We start from the raw sequence: 7,914 nt of genomic DNA, 5'->3' as shown, positions 1-7,914 counted from the left end.
AATGTCCAAAAAAAACGACATGCTATACTACGACGTCGAAAATGTCCAAAGAAACGACATGCTATACTACGACGTCGAAAATGTCCAAAAAAACGACATGCTATACTATGACGTCGAAAATGTCCAAAAAACCGACATGCTATACTATGACGTCGAAAATGTCCAAAAAACGACATGCTATACTATGACGTCGAAAATGTCCAAAAAAACGACATGCTATACTATGACGTCGAAAATGTCCAAAAAAACGACATGCTATACTATGACATCGAAAATGTCCAAAAAAACGACATACTATACTACGACGTCGAAAATGTCCAAAAATCGACATGCTATACTAGGACGTCGAAAATGTCCAAACAAACGACATGCTATACTAGGACGTCGAAAATGTCCAAAGAAACGACATGCTATACTATGACGTCGAAAATGTCCAAAAAAACGACATGCTATATACTATGACGTCGAAAATGTCCAAAAAAACGACATGCTATACTACGACGTCGAAAATGTCCAAAAAAAACGACATGCTATACTACGACGTCGAAAATGTCCAAAGAAACGACATGCTATACTACGACGTCAAAAATGTCCAAAAAAACGACATGCTATACTATGACGTCGAAAATGTCCAAAAAAACGACATGCTATACTATGACGTCGAAAATGTCCAAAAAACGACATGCTATACTATGACGTCGAAAATGTCCAAAAAAACGACATGCTACTATGACGTCGAAAATGTCCAAAAAAACGACATGCTATACTATGACATCGAAAATGTCCAAAAAAACGACATACTATACTACGACGTCGAAAATGTCCAAAAATCGACATGCTATACTAGGACGTCGAAAATGTCCAAACAAACGACATGCTATACTAGGACGTCGAAAATGTCCAAAGAAACGACATGCTATACTATGACGTTGAAAATGTCCAAAAAAACGACATGCTATTCTATGACGTCGAAAATGTCCAAAAAACGACATGCTATACTACGACGTCGAAAATGTCCAAAAAAACGACATGCTATAGTATGACGTCGAAAATGTCAAAAAAACGACATGCTATAGTATGACGTCGAAAATGTCCAAAAAAACGACATGCTATACTATGACGTCGAAAATGTCCAAAAAAACGACATGCTATATACTACGACGCCGAAAATGTCAAAAAAACGACATGCTATACTACGACGTCGAAAATGTCCAAAAAAACGACATGCTATACTATGACGTCGAAAATGTCCAAAAATCGACATAGTATACTATGACGTCGAAAATGTCCAAAAATCGACATGCTGTACTATGACTGTAGAGGCTAAGCCAAAGCTTTAAGCCCCTGAGGTGGTACACCGGGGTAAAATTGACACGCCGATCACTTATCCGCTGATTGAAATGAGAGTCGACCTTGATGTTAGTCCAGTTCATCCATTTATTTCCATGACTCGGCAATCATCATCTTATTTCCTTTGTACAACAAGTCATTCCTCTAACATGTTGTCAATAACACCTCTAACATAGTTCCAGCGATCCACACAGCATTCATTCAATAGCATTGCGTCACGTTAATATTGCGTTGTGTTGCGGTCAAAAATTGTTTCCCCCTTTCGGGTGGAACACACCTCCTGTCATCAACACCGCATGCTACCTACATAGACAGCTGACAGATCATGTGACCCAAACCATTTAGAATACAGAAAGGCATAATCTGCTCCTACACACCGGCCCCTAATTGTTATGGCAGGCATACATAACAATTATACAATAACAATAGGAGCAAGTGAATACATATCTGTTGATTTACACCCCTTGTATCAAACAAAGTTTGGTAACAGGTCTTTCAATAATATTGTTCTTTGTCTGCAGTTTTACAGATCGCACCATGCCTTTTTTATCACAGAAAACCGATATTACTTTAGCAAGAGGCCAGGAGCCACGTGGGGCAGATGAATCCATGATGACAACGACATCTCCAGATTTCAAATTTTGTTTCTGTTGATTCCACTTCTGTCTTTCTTGCAATAGGGGCAAATACTCCTTGATCCAGCGTTTCCAAAATAAATCTGAGATGTATTGAACTTGTCTCCAACGACGCTTCACATACATATCTGAGGGTTCAAACAGCCCAGGTGCTTCTCTTTTTTCTTTTCTTTTTTTTCTTGAATGAAGCAAGTAACTTGACCTCCTCCAACCACTGTTCCCACCGTTTCAAAATATCCAGTGGGATGACATCATCCCATCCACAGCTCCTCCTACAGAGCTCTTGCTGCATCATCTTAGCAGGTAGGATGGCTGGTGACAGAAAACCCAAAGGATCGTATACTGAACTGGTGATGGACAGCATGCCACGTCTGGTTGGAGACTGATGTTTCATCTCAATCTTAAATTTGAAGGAGTCTGACTCGACACACCACAGTAGACCTAAAACTCTTTCAGCTGGGAGGTCATCTTGATCCAAGTTGAGCTCTTTTAAATCCTTTGCCCAGTGTTCTTCTGGGATAGACTGCAACACTGCTCGACTGTTACTGATCCATTTCTCCAACTGAAAGCCACCTCTTTTACAGAGAGCATTTAATTCATTCACCATTTTTATGGCCTCTTCCTCTGAACCCAAACTCATCAGGCAGTCATCAACATAAAAGTTTTGCTTGACAGCAAGAACAGCTTGATCAGAAAAATTATCTTTGTTGTCATCTGCAGTTTTCTTTAGTGCATAACTAGCACAGCTTGGAGATGAAACGGCTCCGAACAAGTGCACAGTCATTCTGTAGACTTTCAGTTCTCTGCTGAGGTCTCCTTCTGGCCACCAGAGAAAGCGCAGAAAATCCCTGTCTTGTTCTGCAACCTTCACCTGATGGAACATGGCCTGAATGTCACCCATGAATGCTACAGGCTCCTGCCTGAAGCGAAGGAGTACTCCAAGTAAGGAACTGGTAAGGTTCGGACCTTGTAGTAGTTCTTTATTTAATGATGTTCCTTGATAAGTGGATCCACAATCAAACACCACTCGTAACAAACCCTTTTTTGGATGAAAAACACTATGGTGAGGAATGTACCATACTTTCCCAACTGTACCTTTCAACTGTTGATCTGGTACTTGCTCGGCATAACCTTTTTCAATAACATCCTGGAGGCAACTTGAATATTCCTTATGAAGTCGAGGGTCATTTACGAACCTCCTTCTTAATCCAAGTATCCTCTGCTTGGCTACAGAGTAGCTATTTGGTAGCGTAGCATCTGTGTTCTTAAAGGGTAGTTTCAGACAATATCTCTTATCCTGTAAAATTGAAGAGGATTCCATGATTTCCATAAAACGAATGTCTTCCCTTGACATTTCAGTTTTCTCTGAGGTTTTCTCATTGAAGTCATGGTCATACAGTTTGTTGAGCAGGAACTCCAAGTTAGATACAGAGATCTTGTTTACTAGAGCAGAACGTGGCTTCACTTTAGTACTGCTGTTATTTCCATCTTCATTCAATAGACCATTGATCACCCAGCCCAACACTGTCCTTGTAGCATATGGGCCATCTCCACAGCTGTTGACCACTTCCCAAGGCTCTAGTATCTTGGGAGCGTTGGTTCCTATCAACAAGTCAACATTAGCCTTTATGGTGGGGATTTGAACCTTTGACAAATAAGGCCATCTTTCTATTTCTGCAGCAGTAACAATATTATCTGAAGTAACTGGCATTTGCTTCTGTGTAAGGACTTCTGGCAGAGGATGAAAGTTGTTTCCATTCAACCCTGATACCTCAATGCCAGACAATGAATAAGCAGTAACAACCCTTTCCTGCCCCATTGTTTTTAAAAGAAAGTTAGTCCTTTTCCCTGAGATGTTTAATCTTTGCATAAGATGTTCTGAACAAAATGTAGCTGTACTACCAGGATCTAAAAAAGCGTATGTCTGTATGACATCCACTCCCTTGGTAGATTTTACTTGTACTGGAATAATGGACAGAATACAGCGACTCTTTCCGGCCCCTGTATGTCCACATGTCTGGGGAAGAGATGATGGTTTAACTCCTGTTGGCTCTTTTACTGGTTCAGGTTCAGAATTTGCCTTTGGAATATGCAACACAGTTGGGTGTCGTTGATCACAAATTTCACAGCTTAAACGTTTATTACAATCTCTGCTGATGTGACCAGTACACAAGCATCCAAAACAAATCCCTTTGTCCTTCAAAAGACGGATTTTTTCTCTGTGTTTCTTGTTTTTAAACTGTTGGCATTTATCCATAAAGTGAGCACATGAACAACAATGACAGTATGGCCTTTGTGTCTTTGATCCATCTTCAGAGTAATCCACTGATGTTGCTGTGGTAGCAAAACTACTCCTTTTACTTCTGATTCTTGACTGTAGCTTGAAGCTGCTGGAAGACCTCAGGCCAGCTGTATGTTGTGGTGCATACACTTCAATGTCACCAAAAATTGGATCAGACAAGATCCTCACATGTTTCTCCAGAAATACAACCAAATCAATAAAATGAGCTCTGTGGTCGTATGACTCCAAAATATCATGAGCAACAGCCCTCCATCTCTCTCTGAGTTTGTATGGCAGCTTAGAAATGACCATTTTCATGTTACTTGGCATATCCAACTCCTGCATATAATGAAGTTCTTCCATCACATTGCAACATCCTCGTAGAAACAAAGCATAAGCTTGTAGAGCTTTAACGTCCTCTGATTTTATTGATGGCCAGTTCAGAGCTTTGTTTATATAAGCAGTTACTATTTTGTATTCATTTCCAAAATGTTCCTGCAGAAGACCCTTGGCTACAATGTAGCCACGTTCAGGATCCATATGCTGGCAGCTGCGGACCAGTTCCTTAGGCTGTCCTGCAGTGAACTGCTCCAAATAATACAGACAGTCAGCTTTACTGGCTTTGTTTTCCACTCCTTGTTCAAACGCTTTAATGAAAGCTTTATATTGAAATGGATCTCCTTCAAACACAGGAATGTCTCGTGGTGGTAAAGACAGTAGACGCTGTTGATGCACAAGTGCAGCAGTTATTTCATTTTGCTTATGCATAATAGTGACAACATCTCCATTTTGAACTTGATCAGTTTGATGATTTATCCTTTGTCTGGTTTGATTTCCACAAACAGTTGTTACATCATGTTGCAAAACATGTGAATTTTGTAAGTCCATTTGATCCTGTGCATCAAAATACTGCTTGCTCATAGAACTTTTCATTTCAGTCTGTTTTGGTCGCACATCCATTGTTTGCAGTTTGGTTTGTGTTGGTACTGCATTTCTTTGCTGCGTTACTTTACATGCTGCAGGATAGTAATCCTTTGCCATGACATTAAGAGTTTTATCTGATGTCAGTTTCCTTTTTCCCCCTTCAAAATAAGAGTTCATTCCGTCAGTTGGTGCACGGGAAAGACACTGTTCATCAGAAGCCTGCAGAACTGCCAACTTTGCAGTAGACGCAGCTAGCTCAGTTTCTAGCTCAAGCTGTTCCTTTTTCCTTTTTATCAGTTGCTCCTGTTCCTCCAGTGCATGACGTTCCTTCAAAACAGCCATTCTTGCAACCAGTGCAGCTCGCTCTGCTGCAGCTTTTATTTGTGCAGAGGAAGTTGTACTTGTCCGATTGCTGGTAACACTTTTGTTGTAATGTTTACTCACATTGGAAACACTATCATTAGGCCTAATATCATCGTTATCCAACCCATGATTAATGTCAGCACCACTAATTAAATGACCAGCACTTTCATTTTTAGGTTCATCGTTTTCTTTTGATTTAACCCACCTTTTCACATTTTCAGCAAATTCATCAGTGAACAACATTTTTGCTTTAAACCATATTTCATGTTTTTCTTTCTCCTCAACCGGCAATAAATTCATTAATGAATCATGCATGCATCTTATTTCAAAACACAAGTCAATGTACCCATCAAGAGACGTTTGAACTTCTGAAACCAAACCATTTTGCATCAACTCTTGTATCTTTTTCCTTAAACTGCTAGCTTTATTTAGCTTAGCCTTTCTACTAGCTTGCAATCGATCTAACCGATCAGCAATTGCTTTAGCAGAAAGTTTAACCACTCGTTTGCCCGTTTGTGTGTCACAACCGCTGGTCAGAAAGTCCTGGTTGTCAGCAGTAGATGGCGCACTAGCACCCGCTGGTAAATCCACGTCCGCTATGCAATCTTCCATAATAAAAGTCCGTCAGTCAATAGATTGCAACCAGTTAATTGATACAAAGTTAATTGTTCCTCCACTTCAGCAACCAATGCATTGGATTTATGCCATTATGTGTGCACACGTTTAGATTTAGATTCAGATGGCCATCTTAATAAATGTAGCGCTACACATACCTATTCGATGCATGCATTTCAAAACCAGCAACAAGGAAATCCAGGTGTCCTCCTGAACGCCGATCCTGTCCGACGTCACCCCAGGCTGCAGATGAGCTGATGCCAATCAGCTGACGCTCTGTTCCCAACAAACAGGCTCCGTCTGCGTCCCTCGTCGTAGACAAACGCCATCCAAAGTTCCTTTCCCACGATCAGTTCTTGTCATAAACAATTTTTGACTTTTATGTAGAGGCTAAGCCAAAGCTTTAAGCCCCTGAGGTGGTACACCGGGGTAAAATTGACACGCCGATCACTTATCCGCTGATTGAAATGAGAGTCGACCTTGATGTTAGTCCAGTTCATCCATTTATTTCCATGACTCGGCAATCATCATCTTATTTCCTTTGTACAACAAGTCATTCCTCTAACATGTTGTCAATAACACCTCTAACATAGTTCCAGCGATCCACACAGCATTCATTCAATAGCATTGCGTCACGTTAATATTGCGTTGTGTTGTGTTGCGGTCAAAAATTGTTTCCCCCTTTCGGGTGGAACACACCTCCTGTCATCAACACCGCATGCTACCTAAATAGACAGCTGACAGATCATGTGACCCAAACCATTTAGAATACAGAAAGGCATAATCTGCTCCTACAATGACGTCGAACATGTCGAAAAAAACGACATGCTATTCTATGACGTCGAATATGTCCAAAAAACGACATGCTATTCTATGACGTCGAATATGTCCAAAAAACGACATGCTATACTATGACGTCGAAAATGTCAAAAAAACGACATGCTATAGTATGACGTGGAATATGTCCAAAAAACGACATGCTATACTATAACGTCGAATATGTCCAAAAAACGACATGCTATACTATAACGTCGAAAATGTCAAAAACACGACATGCTATACTATGACGTCGAAAATGTCCAAAAAAACGACATGCTATATACTATGTCGTCGAAAATGTCCAAAAAACGACATGCTATACTATGACGTCGAAAATGTCCAAAAAAACGACATGCTATACTATGACGTCGAAAATGTCAAAAAAACGACATGCTATACTATGACGTCGAAAATGTCCAAAAAACGACATGCTATACTATGACGTCGAAAATGTCCAAAAAACGACATGCTATACTATGACGTCAAAAATGTCCAAAAAAACGACATGCTCTACTATGACGTCGAAAATGTCCACAAAAAAGACATGGTATACTATGACGTCAAACATGTCCAAAGAACGACATGGTATATTATGACGTCGTTTTTTTGGACATTTTCGACGTCATAGTATAGCATGTCGTTTTTTTGACATTTTCGACATGCTATACTATGACGTCGAAAATGTCCAAAAAACGACATGCTATACTATGACGTTGAAAATGACTCATAGTATAGTATGGTGTCCAAAATGACTCATAGTATACTATGACGTTGGAAATGACTCAACTCATTCAACTATGGCGTTGAAAACGACTCATAGTATACTATGACATTCTAAACGACTCATAGTATACTATGACGTCCAAAATGACTCATAGTATACTATGACGTCCAAAATGACTCATAGTATACTATGACGTTCTAAAT

This window comes from Xiphophorus couchianus, chromosome 6 (assembly GCF_001444195.1).
Source record: "Xiphophorus couchianus chromosome 6, X_couchianus-1.0, whole genome shotgun sequence".
Classification (NCBI taxonomy): domain Eukaryota; kingdom Metazoa; phylum Chordata; class Actinopteri; order Cyprinodontiformes; family Poeciliidae; genus Xiphophorus; species Xiphophorus couchianus.
Note: the sequence above shows the minus strand (reverse complement) of the source record.